At 37.8% G+C, this 24,858-nt stretch overlaps 1 protein-coding gene across 5 annotated transcripts in view; it reads left to right on the forward strand.

Annotated features, from left to right (window-relative positions):
• The window catches only part of tspan9a (tetraspanin 9a), a 217,080-nt gene that overhangs the window by 166,047 nt on the left and 26,175 nt on the right, over nucleotides 1–24,858 (forward strand). The window lies entirely within an intron of this gene.

Below are 24,858 nucleotides of genomic sequence, written 5' to 3' on the forward strand. Positions count from 1 at the left end.
TGCGAATAATCCAGGAGTCTTTGGGCCTATGTTTTCTCCCACTGGCAAATTTGCATGTGTATGTGTGAATGCCTGTCCCTGGCTGTGGTGTAGTGCCAGGTTCATAAAGGGAGATTGTTATCTTCAATAAAATTTAGGGCTTTTGTTTTAGGACACTGGTAAAAAAAAAAAAGTCTGCTCTTTTTTCTGATTTAGAGAGACATTTAGTAAGTAAGTGCCACTTGTGTGCAACCTTCAGTCAGCCAAAGAGTCTTTCTCATACCTACACAACCATTGCAAATGCATAACTAAAGATGTTTCCTCAAATTAGCAGTTTTCCTGGGAATGCATTAGTAGGAAAATAATAAATGAAACTGATTGATAATGCAGTTTTCTATTCTAACAAGCAAAAGAGAGCTGGCAAAAAAAAAAAAAAAACATCTTAGGAAAGAAAGGAGAAAGAGAGGTATGCTATTTCCCTATGACATTGGATCATTACTCTTTTACAACCATACACTTTAAAGCCAGACAGAATTGAATGCATTGAAAGGATGTTCAGTATGAGCATATTTTGAAGAAGAGTATTTGGATGAGCACAGTACAGTCTTTATGATTACAGGAGCAGGTCATTGCCTCAAACATTTAATCAAAACCAGAATCTTGTAATTGTCTGTTGTTATCTAATAAAACTGCTTAATTTCAAATATTCAATTAGGCTTCAGTAAAATGAATAGTAAATTATTCTCGCTGTAACTCGTGTTTGACATGGGCTAAAATTTTATTTAGCTGTTGGGCAATGTCACAAAAAGTGTGTGTATATATATATATATATATATATATATATATATATATATATATATATATATAATTTTTATTTATTATGACATTTGTATATTAACTGTTAGCTTTGTTAATGATGAAATTGTCACTCCAAACCTCTACATAATCCAATAAGGCTATTTTGGGTCACATGGATTCATTGGCAAAGATCAGTTGCTGTGATCTCATGTTAATAGTGACATGTTAATAAATGTGGTTTCGATTCTGAATATTTAAATAGATAAATGGGTGCACTATATGGACAAAAGTATCGGGACTCTTGGATTTTCTCTCCATATGTGGTTCCTCCACAACCTTTTACAGCAAAATTGGATGCACATATTGGTAAAGCATGTTTACATTTTTACTTCACTTGAACTAAGAGACCCAAACCTGTTTTAACATGACAATGCTTTTTTGAACAAAGCAATCACTTTTGAATTGAAGACCTTCAGGATGAATTAGGATCAACTGGAACAGACTGAAACCCAGGCGTCCTCACCTACATCAATACCTGGCTTTACTAACTCTTGTGGCTATAAATCTTCACCTTCCCAGAAAAGTAGAGGTTATTATAACAGCAAATGCGGACTAAATGTTTAAAAAAGCACACACAAATGTTATGGTCATGTGTCCACAAAGTTTTTTTTTACAGATAGATGAATGGATTGAGGGACGAATGGACAGACAGATAGATATCATCTGGCATTATGTTATATTAATGCTTATTCAGTAATGTCAGTGCATTGTATTCAGTGTGCCTTTATTTAAAATGTATATTGTAGTGACAGGAGGTGAATTCTCCTCATAGTTAAATGAATAATTTATTTTTAAATGAAATGAAACATGCTTTCATCACCTCTCTATACTCGAGTTTTAATTAAAATTACAGCACGGATTGGGGACCTGCACACAATAATGAAACCGAATGGTATGTGAGAGCAGAAAAACCTTTATGGATATGGATAATGTGAATTGGCGGTGGTGGGCGGGGGCTAACACCCATTTATCCATCTGTGTGGCTCTTTTTCCTCCCTGCTCCGGCAGATGGTAATCGGCGCACTCTAGGTGGTTTATTTCTCACTTTACACATAACATCTACATTCAGAATATAAATATATGCAGTGACAGCTGGTCATACCTTCTTAATCACTGCTGATGACCTGTTTCAGATGTGTCAGCAAATCTGGCTGATAGATATCAGCTTTAAAGGGCAGTTTATGCTGTGTAATCACCTGGCATGACTGTGACTGCAAATCTATAGTGTGGGCTGGAACAAAATAAGTTCCTGTGACAATTTTGTTGTGTGTTGGTGGATGTTTCTTCTAGCCATTCTTAGTGCTGTTGTGCATGCTCCACAAAATTCACATAAGTGAATATCAGAAATGAAAATGTATATTTATGTCTTTTCATCTTTAAAAGGCTGTTGTTAGCCTGCTAGCAGTTATGAATGCCATTGTGTCAAATGAGTTGCAAGTGATCTGAATGTGTATCTCTTTGCTTAGCATTTTCAAGGTAGCTAACTGATATTATTTTTGCAAGTGTAAAAGAAAACTGAAGTGTTGCTTATGCCGATGAAGGACGTTCTTAGAGTAGTGAAGTTCTTTCACACCGTTTGTTCTTTTTTTTTTTTATATTCATAATTGTCATTGAAAAGCTGCCATGCTTTTACACCTATTTGCATAATAATATATGAAACATTTACAGATGCTAAAATTTTCTCACCATTAAGCGTTTCACATTATGATATTACACATTCAATTGTGTGACTGGGTAAGGAAGGAAAGTGTCAATGTGTCCTAGCATACCTGTTAGCACAGATCAGCTTCCTGCCACTGTTAATCATTTCAAATTAGCGGAACAAATGTCACTAATTAAACTTTTAATTTACTGCCACATTTTATGAGTAAAGCTTTTTTTTTTTTTTATATTCATAATTGTCATTGAAAAGCTGCCATGCTTTTACACCTATTTGCATAATAATATATGAAACATTTACAGATGCTAAAATTTTCTCACCATTAAGCGTTTCACATTATGATATTACACATTCAATTGTGTGACTGGGTAAGGAAGGAAAGTGTCAATGTGTCCTAGCATACCTGTTAGCACAGATCAGCTTCCTGCCACTGTTAATCATTTCAAATTAGCGGAACAAATGTCACTAATTAAACTTTTAATTTACTGCCACATTTTATGAGTAAAGCTTTTTTTTTTTTTGCGATATATGCCTGCTTTTGCAGCCGAACACTTAACAGCCTTGCACTAATTAAAAGGCAGTATAGTGCTGCCAAGCAATTAGGTCATGGTTGAGTCAGAAGTAGTAAAAATAATAGTTTTCTGGGTGCTACACAATATGGACAAAAGTATTTGGACACCTGACCTTTCCAGTCATATGTAATTTTGTCCCAAACTGTTAACACAAAGTTGAAAGCAATAAATTGTATAGAATGTCTTTGGATGCAGTAGCATAAACATTTCCTTTCACTTGAAATAAGAAACAGAAACCTGTTCCAGCATGGCAATACCCTTCTGCACAAAGTGATCTGATTTACATGGTTTGTAGTGGAAAATCTTTATCCATACTGGAAACGCAATTTGTACTGTACATGTGCGAAAATGTCTGTACTTCACCAAATAGAATCGATAGTAAAGAACTATTTTGGATACGGATCGGGAAATGTCAACCAGTGCAGTGTTACTAATAACTGAAACTTTCATAGATTGTTTTGATGTACTTTAGACAGAAAGTAAATGAATTTGTGCACATGCGAAGTACAAATAGTGTTTCAAGTAGTCACAGGCCTGCTATAGAGCTTTGACATCAACCCTATTGAACACCACTGGGATGATTTGGGATGCTGGCTGGAACCTAGGCTTGGACCTAGACTTCTCCAGGAAGTCTTTCCTGTTCTACAAAGTACCTTGACCAGAAATCTTAAAAAAAAAGATCTTTTTTTTTTAATTTAATTATACAGTAATGCCTTTATCCTGCACAACAGGGTCACATTCTGGTACTGTCATTTGTATGATGTACTCTCAGCAGGAAGCCTGGGCACTTTAAGAAGTCCAAGTGATTCACAAGAATGTAGGGGGCCTAAGAGGAGTGGCAGCATAGTCTGAAGCGTGAGAAGCGTGAAGCACCATGTCAATCTGCAAATATAGCTCTGAAATGTGCCTGTCCACTTGGAAGTGATACGTCCATGTCAAAGCGTGTGCGCCAGGGCATGATGGATGAGGCGCGCACACCAATCAATCATAAGTGTTCCCATTTCTCATAATAGATCAACATTCAACGTTTCGCTGCTGCCAAAGGCCCTCAAACTAAAGGTGCAAGTTCAAGAAGGCCAGTAGTGTCGTAGCCGTGTCCGAGCTGCAAACTGCTAACCCCGCCCTCTTTCCGAATGTGCATGTTGCACAGGCAGACTCTTATGCAGCACAACAACCAGTGCCAGAGGGGAGAGTAATAAATAAAAGATTTAGTTGTTTTCCAATCACGCCAGGCAAGAACTCTGGCGTGTTTAAATATCTACTCAGGGTCAGTGCACTTAAGCTGCCATATGTAGCACTTGGATAAGGGTTGGCATGAATTTGCATTTGGATCATATGCTCTAAAACAGTCTATATCTCACCGACACAGAGGTCTGAACCAACCCAAGCAGAAACACTTTATTTCTTACTGTGCCAATAAAATGCCCTGCTGTGACTGGCCTTATGGTTGATCAGCCAGCTATGCAAATTTGGGAATCAAAATTGCACTTTACAGATTTGCTCAATTCTTGCTTTTTTCTCCATTGTGATTACAGTGTCCACTGCCTGTGGTGCTGCTCGCAACGCTACCATAATGTGTCCTTATTCCCACATATGTAGGTATTTATAAAGTGTTTAGAACACAATGAAACCTTCACAAAGATGCAAATGTGCCTGGCATGAAGAGATTTTCCACCTCGCATGAAGAGATTTGATGTAATTTAGAGCGATATTGAAAATGCCCCTCTCTAATACAGTTGCCTGAAGGAACACATTGTATAATGATTATTTGTCATATGCTTAAATCATGCAGCAAGATTCTTATTTTTTACAAATAGAAATTTGAGGTCTATTTTGGGTTTTTACTGAAAAATACAATCAGGTGCAAAGCAAGCCATCATGCTCAGTAGAAAGATTTATAATTATCTGTCAAATGTAGTGCGAAAAAAACATGGATGAAGGTCTTTTTTTGTCTGAACACAATGCTTAGGGGCTTTAAGGTCTTGTTTCAACTGTAACATTGATTATTATTCACTCCAGTTTATTTAGTATTATTCTGAAAGTTCACAGCCAAGTAAATCATGCTCTTTTTTTTATTTAAGAAGCGTATAAATTGCATGTTGACTTACAACATGTTTACTTGCTTAGATCCTGCTTTGCCCTAGCAACATGCTCTTTCCCTGACCTCAGAATGTTGACTTTTAATTTAGCAAGTATAATCTGTATAAAAATTGTGTGCTATATCGGGCTATATCATGTCTCTTGGAATTGGTATTCAGATTCTGTAAGCAGTATTGATCGTTGTCAAAGGAGACCAGTATCAATCGGTTAGGCTGGGGCAGAATTATTTCACCATCCACATCAATTTGCTTATAAGAAATGCCTTGAAGTGGCTTATTTGAAGAACGATATGAGCAATGATATGAAGAAGCCATGCTGGGACTAATTTCTTTCTAACTCATACTGTACTGTAGGTCTATACAGCTCAATTCCTTATGGTATTATTCTAAACCCTAATAGCTTTATTCTCAAGCAATTCATTAGATATGATATTTATCTAGTTTCAGCCCCCCCAGCCATCATTGAATATTTTAGATTTCTATCTGTTTTATAAAGCATGTTTCCGCTGAGAACAGCACTACCTTATCGGTCCTCATCAGTCCCTACATGTTCATTTGACATTGTCAGGGCCTACCACAGGACAGCGCATTGCCTGTAGGTCAGATGGTGTACTAATTGGCATCCTGGCAGAGCCCAGTGAGATGAAAGGTGCTGGATGAGCACATAGGCTCATCCTCTCTACATGCTTTTTTTTCTTTTTTTTCCATTTCTATTTTTTAACAAAAAATTGGCATTATTATTTGGCTTCCTGCTACAAAACCACACATTTCCTGCTTGTCATGTTGGTGGAAAAAAGGACATGTGGCCACTGGGTAAAATGAATGAGGCAAACACAGACAGTGTTTGTGGATGGAGTGATGGTTATCTGTAGGATTTAGAAGAAGGACAGATGGGAACTGCAGGCGGCATGTTTGAAAAAATTACAAGTGATTTATTCAGGCTTTCTAAAAAAAAAGAAGGAAAATATTTAACAGATTAATGAAAAAGAACATCTCAGTGTGACAATGAGAGTATTTGTTTGATGAGCCACATTTAATACGCAGAAGCACTTTGCGTGTGTTACTTCGAAATTCGATATTTTGTACCCATTTGCTCTTGAAATGCATTGGCCTCAGTGGCTAAAGGTAAAATTCAGGGCAATGTGAGGTGATAAAGTTGCGAGATTGTGCTTTTTCCGTTAATCATCTTTTATTCATACCGTTTCTGCATGAAACATTCAGAGAGATGAAACCTTTAGAGACAGCACACAACACTTCATTCACTTCACCCTAAAGTTATGCTCCAAGGTTTGCTGCTGCTCTGTTTTTTTTGGTGTATGGCTTGTTGGTATGGATTTATGCCATTGCTTTATAAGGTAAATATGTCATTAGGAAAAATTATCATTTGGCAAAACTGAAGGCTGAGTCCTTTTTTCTTTCTGTTCGTGTAAAGCAGGGTATTCAGCTTAATTTTGTTCAACTTTTAGTTAGTTTAGTTACAAAGTTCTGAAAAAACAACAAATAAAACTGTATAAATATTGTGTACATGACCAGTTTCATATAATAGCATATAATTGCAGTAACCAAATTGCTTTTAACATAAAAGTATACTTTTATAGACTTGGGGCTTGTGGGAGAAAAGGACTAGAATATAAGAAAATATCACATACTACTTAAAAAGTTATGCTCCTGAGAGTCTATTAAAAACCGTATGTAGAATTTATTACACAATAATGCATCAAGCAAGAACATGGTTAAACTGGTAGCTATGAGCTGGCCTTACGCATTATCATTTAGCTCAAGAAGCAAGGTTCGTGAAAAGGAAATAGTTAAAAAGCTGTCGTTATTTTATTATCATGTACTTTTGGCATCCTTACATACCATACACTCTCATGATAAGAGCATCTGTTTATTTGATTGTTATATTATCTAATTAAACCGCCACACTGACATTTACCTTTGTCAAATATGATCTTTTATTATTTGTAGCAATTACATATAGAACAGAATCCGAGTAGCGTAATTGCCCCGATAGTTATATAAGTGCCAGTCTTAAAGTTCAACAGGAGGAGCATGTTATGTAGTCGTGTTGCCAGCATTCTTTTTCCCTTCTTCTTCACTTCATTTGTTATCAGACAGATAGGATCAAATTGTTGCTTTTCCTTGTACAGATAGACAACACTAATCCCAAAGCCATACAACAAGCATCAGATTAAATGTACTTTAATCAGTCTTGATCAGACACCTGCTTGTGCTACATTCAAGGCTTCGTGATTTATCTTTAATTTCTTTTGTAAGGGCTCTTATTGGTCCACCCTGTTAATTTATTTCCCATTTGTTAGCCTCCGTATGAGCCTACAAGAACTGAGATCCAATAAAATAAGTTGTTAATGAAAATGATCCTCGGATTCATTTAGAGTGCATCTCATCAATCAAATAGTTCTCCTAGGATAAAAAAACTAGGGAAAGTAGTTGTATTTAAAGTGCTCTTAGGACTTGTGAAAAAGCGATTTAGAAGCCATTATGAAGTCATTTCAGTCATTCATTCATCTTTAGTAAATCCTTGTAAGGCAGGTAGTGAATCCAGAACCTGTTCCAAGAGTACTAGGAGCGAGGCTGGAAAACACTTTGGATGGGATGCCAGTCTAATGCAGGGTAAACCGATATTTATACAAATATACACATCTAGCACCAATTCACCTACTGGAATGTTGGTGACAGCAAGCCAGAAAAACTGTCTGGAGTCAGCAAGCTTGTGCTTAGTGTAAATCCAGAGTCCTGCACTTTGCTGCCAGGAATTGAAATAAATGAGGATTTTTAGCAAATCCGCCTCAATGTTTCCTATTTTGTTTGGTATGAGATGCTTTTCTGCTCAATGTGGTTGTAAACACTTGTTATTTACCTTTTTGTCACGTCAAACCATTCTCCTCTCATCTCCCAGGTCAACAAGGATTTTCCGTCCTTAGAAATGCTGCTCGCTGAGTTTCTTTGTTGTTTTGCACAACATTGTCCTGTGTAAACACTGTATGAGACTGTAGAGTTTGAAAACCCCAGGAGCTCAGGTGTTTCTGTAATCTTCAAACCAGCCTGTCCGACCATAACATCCATACTACGAAAAAGTCAAAGTTCAAATCTTTCCCATTTCGATGTTTGTGAACATTAACTGAAGCCTTTGCCAAATGACTGACTGATTGAGTAATTGCATGAATGAGTAAATGTAAAGCAGTTTCTGGTAAATACATTTTTCCAACAGGAAATTGGAAGAGTAATGACATTTTGACAAGGGAAGAGTCAATGTGGGTTTTCTTTTTAAAATCACTGCTGATAGGTTGGTTTGCCTCTACCCTTAATTATAAGGCTCCAGCCAATTGATTGCTTTTTATATTAACAAGGTATCATTGCCTGCTGTGGATTCTTTCTTCCACCTCTCTGCAGAGGCCCCTGGCAAGGCAATGCCTCAGCTGCTCCGATTTGATGATGAGAACAGTTGCTTTGCACTGGTGCCGTATTGTTTGGAGAGATGCCTCATAAAGGGTGCCTCTCCAGACCCCCCCCTCTTTCTTAGAGGCCAATTCAGCCTTCTAAATATACCCACCATCAGCTGAGAGCCTGGCTGGACTTCATCTGACCTTACAGCGTGATGTAGGTTAGAGACCCCCTCCTAGATTTACAGGCACAGACACAGGCCCCACAGCCAGGCTTGGGAAATAGCTGTAGCACTTGACTACTCTTGTCATAACATCTTGTTTAACAGTCACTTGTAAACACAATCATATAAAAAATCACGTAAAAAAAAAAGAATTCAAGCAACTACACTTATTCCATCAGACCACTTATTAAAATCTCCACATACCAAAGCACAAGCCTCTGGGGCTTAAACAATGTATGTGCATTTTTTCTGAGCTCAGTTGTTCAACATAGCTATAGTTCCAACCAGATTAATAACCATAATGCATTGCATTGTCTGTCTTGATTAAAATATTTAGACATTTTCCTACATCAAATCTACCAGCATTGCCATCAATAAACCAGTGTTTTATATCACTTCTGTGTATCTGCATATTTGTGCACAGCACAGCACAATCAGTAAGACTGGAACAAAAAGGTTTTTAACAGAGTTAAATATCATATTTCAAATGTATTAAAGAAATTTGGTTAATTATTTTTACTATATACAAGGTGGTATCAAACAGTTTTGAAACTAGTTTTGTAACATGCCAACAGATGGCAGCACAAGGCTGCACACACAGTCACAGGGAGCACCAACTTTCATAAGTCAATGTGCCAAAAGACATCGTCCTGTGTACATCGGGATCTGTGCAGCTGGTGTTATTCAGACCCCGTGCATTACCACGTCCGCTATTCTGACCACGTACACACTCTGTCAGCAAGCTTTTCTCAGATGTGATACCACCTTGTATTTATTTTTTTACAAGTAGGATATTTGTCACATAGGAAGTATGAGGTTCCGAGAAAATTTGGAGTTACCAGTTGTCGTGTACGTAACATAACACTGAGTAACCTGCATTCATGTCTGTGAAACATGAGCACCAGTGACCCATATGTATGCCTCAACTCTTTTCACCTCCTCTGCTCCAATGATTCCAGGGATCATTTGACAAAAGTGTGACCTCATTAATTATGACCTAGGCAAAGTGATTTGGACTAGTATTCTGTCATATACAAGCCAAGCCTCTGCTGAGTCAGGTATATAAGTACACAGAGCAGACAATAATTAAGACGGCAATGGGTTTTGCGATGTGCAACTCAGTTGGATTCATTTGCAGTAAATGCACCAAGGTGTCCTTTAAGAATTGAACAGTTTGACAAAATCAGGGCTGTAAAGTGATCAAAAATATTCACTGGGTTCCGAGACTGATATAATTATACACTTGTAAAGGTTTAGGTCATTAGTAATGATATAAAAGTCCTTGATGTTATTGGTTTGTCATGACACATTCTTGCACTGCAGAGACACAGCCATCAGTGGTACCTCTCTCCAAATATAAATGCAGGAGGGTGACCTAATGTGACCTGAAACATTTGCAAAATACATGTATACATGCAAGTTTCTTCTATGGCATATCTTATGGTTTGTTTATAGCTGTTTTAAGATACACAGATATCATTGTATTGTGCTTCTAAAATAATAAAAAAGAAAAATCTGGAAGACACTCGATATGAGGGCCGGAAGCCAAAAAAAACTTTTCTTTTTGCCTCTTCTTTTGTATAATTTAAATCTCATGGACTGTGCACACCTACATACAATCAATACCAATATAGCAGCCGTTTTTTAGAGCTCAGAGTGATTGCAAAGCTCATATGCAGCACCATGTTTCATGTTTTTTTAGCCTTGAGCTTCTCACATCTCATGTTCCCACCAGGCTTCATATTAACCAAACCCACCTCGGACTTGCCTCTATAACCAGCCTCCTCTTTTAGAAAGCAAGCCAGGGCTAGCACATTATACCCCTGAAATCCTTAGTGGAGGCTTTCTGAGGGTGATAGATCTTTGCTCTAACAGCTGATCTCTGCTTAAAATTAGTATACTAGACTGGAAAATCAAGTACATCAATTCATGTTTAGATATGAGCACAATGTAAATATGCAGTTTTTAATATCTGTGATGGCATGGGTTGGAAACCCTGGTGGAATGAACAGGCATAGGCTATGCGGATGGCATCACAATGGATTATTTCCACCACAAAGATAAGAGCATAGAGGTTTTTCAATCCAATAACATGCCTTTCCCTACTACTTGGATGCATCCCGGATGGACCAAGGTTTTTTAAGGGAGAGCGGGAGGATTTTCCATCCTGAATTTCAAAAGGAAGCATCTCTCAGCCCAGTGTTGGCTGTAGAGCTGAGGCACAGAGCAGCACTGGCAAATTGTGTCTGTTGGAGCATATTGAAATGCTGGCACAATTGGATAATTGGGTTTGGTCCCAGCATGAACAGCTTTCTCTTAGTTTGCTGTAAATATTCTCAAACCTGCAACCTGCTTCTAGGCTTATGTGGCTTCTGCTTAAGATTAAAATCTTTAGATTCTAAAGATTTAAAAATTATTTCACATTGCTGTAATCAGTTGTAGAGATAATATCCCTTGGCTGTGCTGTAGATACGAATGGGCTGATGTTTAGCCTAAATACCTCATCACCTATCAGTCTAAGCTTCCTTGATATTTCCAGCAGATATGATGTCCTGATCACAAAATGTCTGTGCTACATGTGCTGAAGAGAAAATTAATTATGCACTTAAATTAAACATCTTATAAGTAATTTTAAGTGCATTAGATCAAGCCAATGCTATTGACCATCAGAGGCAAAGCAATGCGAATATTTTTAACATTACTAACCTGATAGAGCCCTGAAGAGTATATCAAGTACAAGAAGTATTAAAGCTAGCAAAACGTGCATGGATAGCATAATAACACAGGACATCAGGCTACCAAAATAATAAAATTGATCCGAAGGATAAACAAAACATTGATTAAAGTTATTGTAATAAACAGTCATACTCGGTTGTTAAGGATGTGGGATACTGCTGATTATATAATATTGAATACACTCTGGTACGAAGTATTTTTTCAGATCTATCTCTTGTTGAGCTTTGTTATGCTTTACATGCAATACATAGCGATCCAACATTAGTCCCCTTACATTAAGCTTATCAGCTCATTCAATCTTTCTGCTGTCTCAGTTTATGAGTAAATGCTAAATCACCTACACACTCATGTGCCTTTGGCACTTTGTCCTATTATTACATTACTGTATATTATGTTCCTTTATAATAACGCTTTCCTTTATTTTTGGAGCACTTTAACAAAGAGAGGGACATTTGTACAGTATGATAGCTGCTGGTGATTGATTAAAAAAATAATGTGAATTAAACCTAATCTAATCAAAAGTATGTTCCTTTAGGCACAAATCTAGAACATATGCATTCTATTTAATTTTGTATTATGCATTATTTTTGCTTTCGCTGCAGTTTTTTCGAGAAATGTTCTTTGAACCCTCTTTCTTATTTTCTCGGGCTGGTTATTGTGCCTGTGCTGAAGTGCTCATTAGAGTGACATTTCTGTAATGTGCATGTGGCAGAGGGATACGAGAGGTAGAGGTCCAGCGACACTGCAATAATTTCTAAAGGGAAGCCTCCTGACAGGCCGGTCACGGTTGGTTGCTGGCAGGGTCACGACACCACCAAAGGAAGAGCAAAAAAGAGCACATGCACCTGGTTTTAGAAATGCAGTGACATACTGGGATTAATCACCTGTTCTGTGTTTGCTGCTGTGAGTTAGCATGTGGATTGTGTGTCTATGCAGAAAAAAAAAGGGAAGATCTGTGTTTAATATCCTACAGCAGTGAGATTTCATGTGTTGTCAGATCGATTTTGTGCTAATAAACTCTCTTGCCCTTCTCTTTTTGCTGTGAGCTTCTGTTTATCAAGTCCACACCAACACCAGAGAAAGTAATTCTCCATATAGTGTTAAACAGGCAGCTATGGAAGCCAGTTTCCGCCACTGAATAAAAAAAATCCAAAAAAGGTTATTACTTTTTTCTCACAAGTGCGTGATACAAACTCGCAATTCTGACTTTTTTTCTCAGAATTGTGAGATATGAACTGGCATTTGCGAGAAAAAAATATCTGAATTGCGGAAAAAAAAGTCAGAATTGTGAGATATGAACTCGCAATTCTGAGAAAAAAAGTCAGTTATAAATGAGTCATAAACTTTTCTGCAATTCTGACTTTATAAATTGCAATTACGGGTTTATATCTTGCAATTCTGACTTTTTTCTCCCAATTGTGAGTTTATATCTGGCAATTCTTCAGCCTTCATGTCTGGAGACCGGCAACGTTGCCAGAGCCAATCTGAGAAGGGGAATCTGCAAAGCCAAACATGCATACAAACAGCAGATTGAGGAGCACTTCAACTCTGCTCACCCCCGACGCATGTGGCAAGGGATTCAGGCCATCACTGAACTCAAACTACCCAGCAGGGCACCATCAACCAGTTATGCTTCACTCCCTGACGAGCTCAAAAACATTAAGCCCATGCTCAAGGCAAAGCTATTACCGGGTGAGAAGCCACTCACACTCTCCACCTTTGAAGTGTCTGCTACCCTGAACAGGGTCAATGCAAAGAAAGCAGCTGACCCTGATGGCATTTCTGGCCATGTACTCAGAGCATGCACAGAGCAGCTGGCTGAGGTCTTCATGGACATCTTCAATCCTTGGCCCAAGCAACTGTAGCCACCTGCTTTAAGTCTGCTACATTGTGCCAGTGCCAAAGCACTCTGCTGCAACAGAACTGGGTGACCTTCGTCCTGTCACACTCACACCTGTCATTACAAAGTGCTTCTGGTCCTTACCCACCTTAAAGCCTGTCTGCCACCCACTCTGGACCATACTAATTTGCCTATTGCTCGAATAGGTCAACTAAGGATGCCATTTCCACAGTGCCTCATTTTGCGATGAATCACCTCGACAACCATTTCAGCTCAGCGTTTAACACAGTTAGCCCTTTCAAGCTAATCATAAAGCTAAAACAGAATGGCATCAGCACACTTCTCTACAACTAGACACTGGACTTCCTTACAAACAGACCAGAGTCTGTCCGACTGAACACCATCACCTCCTCCAGTCTCACTCTCAGCACTGGGGTTCCTCAGGGATGTGTATTGTCCCCTCTTTTATACCCCCTTTTCACCCATGACTGCGTACCGGACTATGCCTAAAAACAGCATCGTTACATTTTCAGAAGACACCACGCTGGTAGGCCTGATCAGAGGTAACAATTAAATGGCTTACAGGGAGGAGATCAATCAACTAGTAGCATGGTGTGAGGACAATAATCTGGAACTCAACACCAAGAAGACAAAAGAGGGAATTGTGGACTTTAGACAAGCCGGCAATCACACTTATGCTTCCATTTACATCAACGTAGCTGCTGTTGAGCATGTAAACAGCTTTAAGTTCCTTGGAGCTTTAAGTCCACATCTCCATATCTCACCTGGTCCCTGAACTCCTGTAGGAGACTTAAAAAGTCCAATCTGTGCTATAGGATACTGAAAAACTTTTACCGCTGTACCATTGAGAGCATCCTCACTAACTGCATCTCAGTGTGTTACAGCAGCTGCACTGCTTCGGACCATAAAGCTCTTCAGAGGGTGGTGAAAACTGCCCAACGAATCATTGGCACTCAGCTCCCCACCTTGGAGGACATTCACAAAAAACACTGGCTGCAAAGGGCAAGGGGCCTCATCAAAGATACCTCTCAAACCAATCATGGATTATTCATGATTCAGAGCCACACAAACAGACTAAAGAATAGCTTTTTTCCTGTGGCTGTTACTGCACTGATCATCATACAATGTCATAATACACTACTGCATTGTCACTTTCTGGGTTGCACTGCTTATCGACTCATTCATAACTTGTTTATTACGGCACTACTGTATATTCCACCCATATTTATTCTATATATACTATTTCATACAACACTCATACTTGTACATAACTGTCATTTTAATGTCATCTATTGACATCTATTCACAATCTCTGCACAGTATATTGTATATTACTATATATACATATATTATTAACTACTGCACCTTCTGTACATTATTCACCCTCACCCCTGTACATATGGACCCATACCCTTATTTAACACACTGCTATTTGTTAATAGGCCATTTATGCACTTCTGGTTAGTTGCTAACTGCATTTTATTGGGTCTGTACATGTACCTTGCACAATGACAATAAAGTTCAATCTAATCTAATCTAACTCTGACTTTTTTTTTTTTGCAACTCTGACTTTTTTCTCGCAATTGCGAGTTTCTATCATCCGATTCTGAGAAAAAAAAAGTCTGAATTATAAGATAAAAATATCGCAATAACCCTTTTTTTTATTATTATTCAGTGGCAGAAACAGGTTTCCATATGCAGCTCACTGTGACCAGAAGCAGTGGAGCAAAAAAAAAAACCCTATTCAAATAAAATCTGTGAAAGATAGGTTCAGAATGTTGCAGGTTTTAAGATTTAAACAAAAGTTTGCAGTCACTTCTATTGCATTTGGCACATATGATGAATAAGTATTGATTTTTGCCAGGTTAGGGTCATGAGGTGCCGTCAATACTGTACATACTTTATCTATTCTTCAGTTTCCCCCGTTCATCTCGATACAATGAAAAAAGAATAAAAACTGCTAGATTTTGTCATGGACTGCTCGAATCTTGTGAAATATACACGGATATGGCGATTCGACCTCAGCAAGAGGCTGTAAAAATGGACAGGTCCCAAATTAAGTCTATTCTTTATCGCTTATTCCTTTTTCTTCCACTTCACTGATTAATCTCTATGAGACATGTGTGTGAGCATCTGGTGAGGGAGTTTAATAGCTACTTGCTCTTTACCCTGTGGCTCCTAATCTACATCTTTTTTTAGATACAACTGTCAGAGCTGACACTGCCTAGCTCACTCCATGTCCTGCCTCAGGACCTTACTGATGCCCTCATTAAGCTAATACATAAACCTTAGTGGTTCTTATGCCTCCCAGACTGCATTGTTGGTCACTTTATGTCAGTGTCACTGGGACATTGCCTGGAAGGGGATTCCAAAGCAGTAAATCGCTCCAGTTGGGGTCATGGTGTCTAAATGTATCACTGACTTTAAATCATGACTTTTATCTAGGTCAAAGGTTAGCACGAAGCACCCAGGGATGAAATGTCCAGTGGGAGAGGGGAATGCAGTAATTACCCATATATACCCAGGCAATTAGTGAAGCCATACTGTATATGAATCATTAATCTATCCCAACTCTATTATATGTCCCTGCTTCTCTTACTGGCACACATGCACACAGCTATGATTGGATGCATTATCTCATCATAATTTGGCTTTGAGTGGAAAAGGACAGTGATAGATGGGTGTTTGCATAAGCAATAAACAGTTCACACTGACTATGGCCTTGATGTGGAGAATAATGTGATTCAAGGAAAAATGTTCACTGTAATGCGAATTACTCATGGCTTTCTTATTCATATTTCTTAGTTGAGTCTTATCAGATTAAATAAAAGAGGCATTTGAATTGGAAATGTCTTTTTTATGGCCAATCCCCAAGAGATTTTATCTGCATAGTTATATTTGAATAGAGGGTGATTTGCTGTCTGACTCTGCATTGCATTGTTTGGAGCTTATAGCTTGTGTTTCGATCGAAAGCTCAATTTTGCAGGAATAGTTGAAGCTCAGCACCTCGAATGGGAATCTGGATTGACCCAGTGAATACACCTTTTTGTAGGTGTTCAAAGGCCCAGGAGATTGAGGTTGAAATATTAATAACCAATTCAGGTCTGCCCTGACTGTAATATTAATGAAGGGAGCAATACTGGTGGATTTTTCTGTGCTGAAGTAAAATTAGTTAAATACGTGGACATTCATAAAAGTTTCTATAGGATGTTTTATGCATGTGTTTGTTACAGAAAAATACACGATACACAATTTTAGTCCTGATTTCCCAGTCACAGATTAATTTTGGGGATCTGCAAAAACTCGCAGCTTGACAAACAAATTGCTGTGGACCCCTACGGTGACCACTCGTGTGGTATGAGTGGGTAAGCAATGCAATTTTATCCGTCCTAGCGCTGTCACAGATGCTCATATAATTACAAAAAATGCTTGTAATGTGAGCACCCTTACAACAAAAAAACAGCCTTGAGCAATGGCCAATGAGAGTCTGAGATTAAACTATTGTAAGCACAGTAATAGTACTTCTATAAGAAATTATTTGCCATGCCATAACCAAATGGCTTTAAGAATATAAAACAGCTATGGCTCTTTGCATGATATCTCTAGTTCTTTTTGCAGAACAATCATCACTAGCTTTCTCTTCTCTGACAATTGTTTCCTCCAAATCTTTTCCTATAATTGCACGTTTTTCTTGTTTTGATACCAAATAATGCATAAACAAGCACCACAGCTCGCTATAATTATTTCTATTAGAAAGCATGTCATGTGTACACTGAGATCCCGATGATAAATAGATGAGACTCTTAGCAATTCTTTTTTTTTTTGGTCTTAAGGAGTTTATTTTATCTGGTTAGAACACAAGCAACAATTAATTAGTATAGACCATTAGATCGTGCATATGGTTGATTCATATGGTGAAATCTATTCTCTGTATATCAGTGTTCGTCATGTTTGACTGTTATTTAGTGAAGAATGGCGTAATTATAAAACAGGGTGAGAGTAAGGACATTAGCAAGACGTGATTATACGATGTCCAATTACATCAATTCGTCTCATGCATCTCAAAACTGAGTGCGCACCAGGGACAAAAGATTCACTTTCTTTTCCTAGTATTTAGAGATTTCACATGACTGCTGAATTAGTAGAAATGACTGGCTAATTAAATATACAGAATATACAGAAAAGCTCTTTTCTAACTTACGTGTTTTGGTGAGAACATCCAGCATATGGTGTCTACATTGAATCATTCCTTATCAGTGCTTCACAATATACTGAATGAGTTTTGCAGTCAGTTACTGTAGCATTTATTTATTTAGATTTTGTATAATTATAATTCTATTTACTTATGGATGAATGTATGCTGAAGTGGCTTAAACCAATAGTAAGAAATGGAATAGGACTGTTTAAGCTTTGCTTCCAGCCAGAAGAATACTGTGCCTTGCTAATACACTGGTATTTTAGTACTACATTATGTTCAAGCCTTTATAAAAGCAGTGCCACAAAACAAAAATCCTGAAAAGAACTAACATGAAAACAGCAAAACACACACACACACACACATACACACACACACACACACACACACACACACACACACACACACACACACACACACACACACACAGATGCATAAAACTTCACAGTGGACTTGTAAAGAAGCTGACAAATAACTCTTGTGTGTACGGTACTTATGAAGCCAGCCTGAAAGTCCACTGATCAGCAGCACAGACAGGGGGAGAGAAACAGAGAAACTGTGAGCACAGAGGATGTGGTGCAGCATGCCAAATAGCAGTGTGTGAAAGTGAACACTCACCTGATCTCATATGTGCTGAAGCAGAACAAGAATCTTGTACTTTCTCAAAAAGTCTGTCTTATACTTACAAAAAAAAAACACTGAAAGAGTTTTTTTATGAATTATGGTAGCTGGGACATGAAATAACTTGTAGTCTAAAGTGTATTGTAGAACAGGTAGCCTATGGAGCCACGCCGTCTCCTTCCATAGCTATATAGATAACCAGGCCAGACTTGCTGCCTGCTTGACGTATAATCAATACATATGGGGATGAATGGCATAATATGGATCCCAATATTCAGCACTTTATACATAATACACTATTTAGCCAAAAGTTTCTGGACACTGCCCTTCATCCCCTATATGAATTCATATGCATTTTGTTCTATAATTAGTCCAATCTTTTTGCTGTTAAAATAACCTTCAATTTTCGGGGAATGCTTTCCACTACTTTTTTGGAGCATGGCTGTGGAGATTTGCCCATTCACCTACAAGAACATCAATATTGAATGAAATATTCATGCTGGGAGAGAAGGTCTGGGGTGCACTCTGTGCTCCAGTTCATTCCAAAGGTGTTCAGTAGGGCTTGAGGTCAGGGATCTGTGCAAGCCGCTTGAGTTTTTCCATTACAAACCATGTCCTCATAAACCACATTTTTTGTGCACTGGGCATTGTCACGCTCACCATTTTTTGGGCTTATTAGTTTGACTCATGAAAACTGTAATGCTTCTGAGTACAATACAATTATAGACAATTGTTTGTTCTAATCCAGTGAAGTTTGGAGCAGAGCCACATAAAGCCATTTTAGTATTCATGTGTCCACAAATATTTTGCTTTATACTGTATATTCCCTATTCATTTTTCTACGATTTAACAAGTCTGATATAATCATATTTTCATTGTTTAATCAGTCACTGGCCACCAATAATACAAGTGGAAGGAATATTATTATAATAATTTTAATGCATTACACAATGTTTTTTTTACGTGGTACTAATCATAGATTGTACTTCAGCCCAATAGGCTACAATTATGCGTTACCTTTTTCCTGAGTTGACTCAGGAGTTTTAACAATTGCTAAAAATCTCTTAAATTTTAGCAACATACAGGAAGCTACACTTTATAAAGAACAGACAGACAGACAGACAGACAGACAGACAGACAGACAGACAGACAGAGAGAGAGAGAGAGAGAGATAGATAGATAGATAGATAGATAGATAGATAGATAGATAGATAGATAGATAGATAGATAGATAGATAGATAGATAGATAGATAGATAGATAGATTTTCCCCCTGTGTATTCATTTGCAAGGTTAATTTTTGTTCAGTCGTGGTTAATACTGTGATCACTGAAAAAACTGAGAGTTCTTGAAGAAGGCTTACTGAGGGACTGCAGCGACAGGGTAAGCCATTGAAATGTGGGTAAGCTCATGGGATCAGGCTGAACACAGAAGCTATGACACCTACACATAATATTTTTCACTCTTATCAGGGAGCATCACTAAAATTCATTGGGGATCACTTCTGGTGTAAGACTACTTTCTGCGGAGCAAAGCCCACTTATACTTACTTTAGCTTATTTAATGAGTTTCAAACTTCTGTCCAAACACTTACTTGAAATAAGTTGGCAGCCTCATGGTAATCAATGCCAGCTTTATTTATACCTCATGATTTGTACAGTGGAGTGCTCAGGAGAGAAGTTCAGTGACATTACAGTGATAGATACCTTGAATAGTCACTCTGAAAGCTGTTATAGTTCATTCATTGATTGATTTATTACTGAGAAGGTCAGCCCAGACTTCTCTATCCCAGCCACAGATTTCAGCTTCTCCAGGGGTTGCCTAGACATTCCCAAACCAAATGGCAAAAGATATCATCACTGCAGCAGTTTCAGAATTTGCCTCAAGGCTTTGGACCAGTGGGACATGCCTGATACTGGTTTAGGGGGATCTTTGTAATGTGCCCAAACCACATCAACTGTCTTATTGCAGTTCATATCTAACCGGCCTGGATCTTCAAGCTCTTCATCCTATGACAGAAGGTAAACCAATCAACCTTGAAGAGGAATTTAATTTCTTGATACATGCTCTTGTGATCTTATGGGTTGGTTCTGTTGGTTGAGAGGTCTAACTGATGAAACAAATAAAATATAATGGTACACATTTGTAATATACTGTAAAGCACTTGGTAGTTATCATGGGTGATCCATTGTTTTTTTTCACTTGTAAGTGATCTCGACAGAAATTCTCTTGATAAGCTACAGAGACACACAACCTTGTCATCTTCTCTTTGCGTGAAAACAGTATGGCATTGAAGCTCTATGGTAATGGTTTATGTTTATGTTAGCTAAGTCCACTAATGCGTTTTTTATTTCCCAGACTCCCATGACCACTGCCACAGACTATTTTTAGTAGTCTGTTTTCTGTGTCTCATCCCATCTGTAAAATCTGTAAATATACTACATAATCAAAAAACTGCAGTTTATACCTGTGTTTATGAAATGTCACAAGCCGGGGCAGCACTCATTACTGTCTGCCTGACTTTCATTATTTCAGCCTGTAATTAAGGTGCCTGTGGCATCTAGTGACAAAAGAGTCCTGCTGGGCTGCCAAAGATCCACAGAGCTGCAAAAATGAGCCAACAGTGGTGAATAGTTAGTGATAGATTTTTTTTTTCATTGCCCTTGCATGCATGCACAAATGTACTTCAAACACACACACAGTCCCCTTTCTTTCCACTTCCTCCCCCTCTGTCAGGTGACAGCTGCCTCTTAGCACAGATGCTCTGATTGATTCAGAATCACTAAACAGCCTTTTCATCACCTCAAAGTGTTGCTCTGATACCCACAGAAAAGCTGAAATCCCCAGAGAGAGGCTACTGTGTGAGGAGGTTGTGCAACTCTGGCCTCAGCACAACAACTTACTATATCGCATGCAGGGTTTAGATTTTCTTCAGGCGATTGAGAGCTTTCTTTAATAATGAAGATCTCCTCCACTATGAAGAAATAAGCTTATGGATGTGTTGTACAGACAAAGTTTTTTTTCTCTTTCTCTTTTAAAAATATATGACTGATTATTGGAACTCACCCTCCTACCTATTACAATAATTCTGGCTTCTTAAATGTTTATCTGTGTATTTGTGTTTTCTGCCAATGTATCAGGATTTCATTTACAGCAAAGCTCCTGCTAAGAGACTTTTTTTCCTCTTCAGCGGAGCTCTGGTTGTAATCTGGCTTTATTCACCAGGTTGCCACAGGGATCAGCTGTCCCATTTCGAGGTTTAAACATTAGTGCGTTGCTTTTTAATCTTTCATCGCACATCTGTCTGAAGTCAAAGGATTTCTGTGTTGATTTTCAATAAGTGTCTGCCGCTCTCCATTTCCCAGAGACATGCTGAATAATTCAAGGACAGCTTGCTTTCTGAAGCAGTGCAGTGTCAGACCTGAAAAATTGTACCATGGCACGTGCCAGACACGCACTGTGCGGAGGCCTTAGGGCAGGATGGCTTCATTCGAGAGCTGACACTAGATACATTTATTATCATGTTACATGGTTGTTTTGTGTTTGGTACTGGGACAATGGAATAACTCAAGGTACTCATGTTGATTTACAAGACATGTGTCTGATATATGTAATGTTGGCTGGTGGTTTTTTTTAAGATTAAACAGGGCAAAATTTTACATTTGAGATGAAATTTTGTTAACAATTATCTTAAAGTGAATTGTCTAGGACTTCTTTCGAAGCAAGAGCCACCAGTAAACATAATGAAATAACGTGTAAAGTAGAGCCTGGGGCTGATTTCTTTCTAGCACTGATTATAGTGAGCATCATAAATTTGGTTTACATTTTTTAGTGATATTTTCAGCCCATGTCACTGAGATATCTGTAATATATCAGCAGTGTTTTGTGTCATGCTCTGACCTAGTCGTCTGGCCATCACAATTTGGCTTTAGTCAAACTTACTCAAATCCTTACGCTTGATAATCAGTGTTATTTACTTCACCAGTCATAATGTTATAAGGTCCTAATGTTATGCCCGATCGGTGTACACTTGTGGGTATCATGCAACCTATAAACAGGAACTAAAAGTCAAATGAAAATACAACTCACCCTTAATGACCGAACAATGTAAATAGTTGTGTTTGCTTTGAATAAAAAGCTTATAACTTTTCTGTTTACTGTTTGTTTGAACGCAGCCAAGAGAGCATTACAGATTGCATCACAAATGCCTTGTGTGTGACTGTAGTTTGTCCTACATCAGCTTGTTATGCCATCAGTGCGTTTACAGTTTTACCAACCTGTATAGTTTCATTGCCAAGCTATTTATAGATATTAGATTTTAGCTATATGTAATATCAAGACCAGCCATCACCCTATAATCAGGAACTTGAGTAGTATTAAAGTACTAATATTACACTTATGCATGTGTTACATAGGAAGTCCAGTAGATAATGAGCTTACCAAAATTTCAAAAACGTTTTACAGAATCCTTTTTGCTCGCAGCATTTCGCTGTTGAATCATTAAAGAATGAAACGGGTACAATCACTCGATCTCCCAGCAGAACAACGCTGAGTGAAGTAAATGTTGATAACAGCGTTTCCAGACCCAGCTTGAAAAGCCTATTTATTTTATCTATACATGTAGCAGAGCATTATTTTAATGACTGCAGGGGATGTCCTAGATAGCCCCCAGTGTTTAAATAAAATCCGTAGGCTTAAGAGCCTCTAGTTTATGAGGTATAAGCTATAAACCAGCAGTTTCCTGAAATGCTTTCATACTTTAATCATTGCAGAATATTTATACTACATATGTGTATTAAGAAAAAAAACCTGCACTGTAACAAGGTTATTGTTGCATTCACAACTATGCCAGTTTTATTATTGCTTTGTCTAATACATTAAATAAATATGCTCTTGGTTTGGAAGAAGGTTTGGAAAAAATGTGTTTTTTGATACATTTATATTTAGCAAGTCAAATTTTATAAATTTTTCAACTAGCTTAAAACGTCATCAGACACCCAAAATGAGTACAGAATGATTCTACTAGTTGTTATTAGATGTTCATATTTAGCATATGATTTGTAATGATACTCTCAGCACTGCCAGGCTACAATTGCTGGGCCATTGAGCAAGGCTCTTTACCCTCAACTGCACTTTGCATAAAATTAGATTAATGTGGGGAAGTTTTAGCTCAGTGCTTGACATTGAAATGATCGAAAGGTTGTGAGTTCAAATCCCAACACTGACAAACTGCTAATGCTGAACTCTTGGGCAAGACCCTTGATCCTTACCTGCTCTTTTGAATTTTTTGGATTTTCTCTGTATAATACTATGCTAAATTCCATAAATATGAGGATGATGATTCTTTTTTTGCATAGTTTTATTCTCTGGAGAGTTTTATAATCCTTTTTCCTGAATTGGTTTTTGAGTGACATTCCTATACTAAGGCAGAGCTGAGAAATCATCAGCATTTTATTGAGTTAGACAGCTAGCTAAAAGGAAAGTTTTATCTGCTTGATCTAAACCTTTTCATCCAGCCACTTTGTCAAAGAGACATTTTAATTTTCATGTTAGTTGGAAATATAAAAGTATTTTCTCCACAAATTTTATTTTAAAACCTGTAGGCTAATGGAAAGTAGCACTTTAGTCCTTCCAAGGTGCCATCACGTCTCAGGCCATCAGTAATGAAGGCTTGTAAGTATTTGAGATTTTACCTGTTAATGGAATGTAATTTTCCTTTTAGCTTGGATTCTCTTGTGTGCAGTTGTTCCTTTGGTGTAAAATTAACAGATAACTGCAACATCTTAAAAGTCTTGCCACTTCAGTACAGATTTGATGCTTAGCAAAGAAAAGAACAGCATATTTCAAGAAATATATTCAATATGAACCAAGCTTCAATCATTCATGATGTGTTTTTGTAGTGTTTAGTCAATTTAAATCAAGCTGTAATGCTTTTTCCCTCTTCGGCTGCATTACATTTGTTCCGGTTCCAGTCCGAGAGAGTCTGAAAGGAACTACAGAGCGGTTCAATTGCTGTGAGAAAGTGATTCGACCCCAAATCGACCCATGTAGGAAGTGAACTGAACATGCCATTGGGTTGATGCAAGCTGTTAAATTGAGTTGTGAGGTACAAACTGAGCCTAAGGACAGACCTGTAGTATTCTAAAACATTTTTTAAATTACTGTTTTCTACTGATCCCTACACATTTCACAAATGTATGTTTATCAAGAGTGTTTTATGAGTATATATTTTAACTCTACACACCCCTCATACGATGATTTTAGGTTTTTTTATGTGCAGTGTGAAACCATGCTAGATTACATTAAAACAAAAGTATCAATTTTACAACAGCCATAACTAATTATAGGAAGTCTTCAGGATTTGTTTTGTACCCTTTGGGGATGTAGCAAAAGTTTGGTTTGTGCTTTCTGTATTTTCAGTGGAACATTGTTGTTTTTATAGTGAGGCTATAGCCTATTGTCAACCGAAGTTCAAACTGAGGGTCAGTTTTTAATTTGTTTGTTTACACACATACACCTTTGAAGGAATGAGTGAAAAGAAAATCTTAAACCAGAGGTCAAGATAACAAAAAAACAGTCATTACAGGTGTATAGGACTCACCCCATCTGACCTCTTCTCAAGCCAGGAAATGGAAAGCTTTACTTTTCCT

Source organism: Silurus meridionalis, chromosome 13 (assembly GCF_014805685.1).
Source record: "Silurus meridionalis isolate SWU-2019-XX chromosome 13, ASM1480568v1, whole genome shotgun sequence".
NCBI classification, from domain to species: domain Eukaryota; kingdom Metazoa; phylum Chordata; class Actinopteri; order Siluriformes; family Siluridae; genus Silurus; species Silurus meridionalis.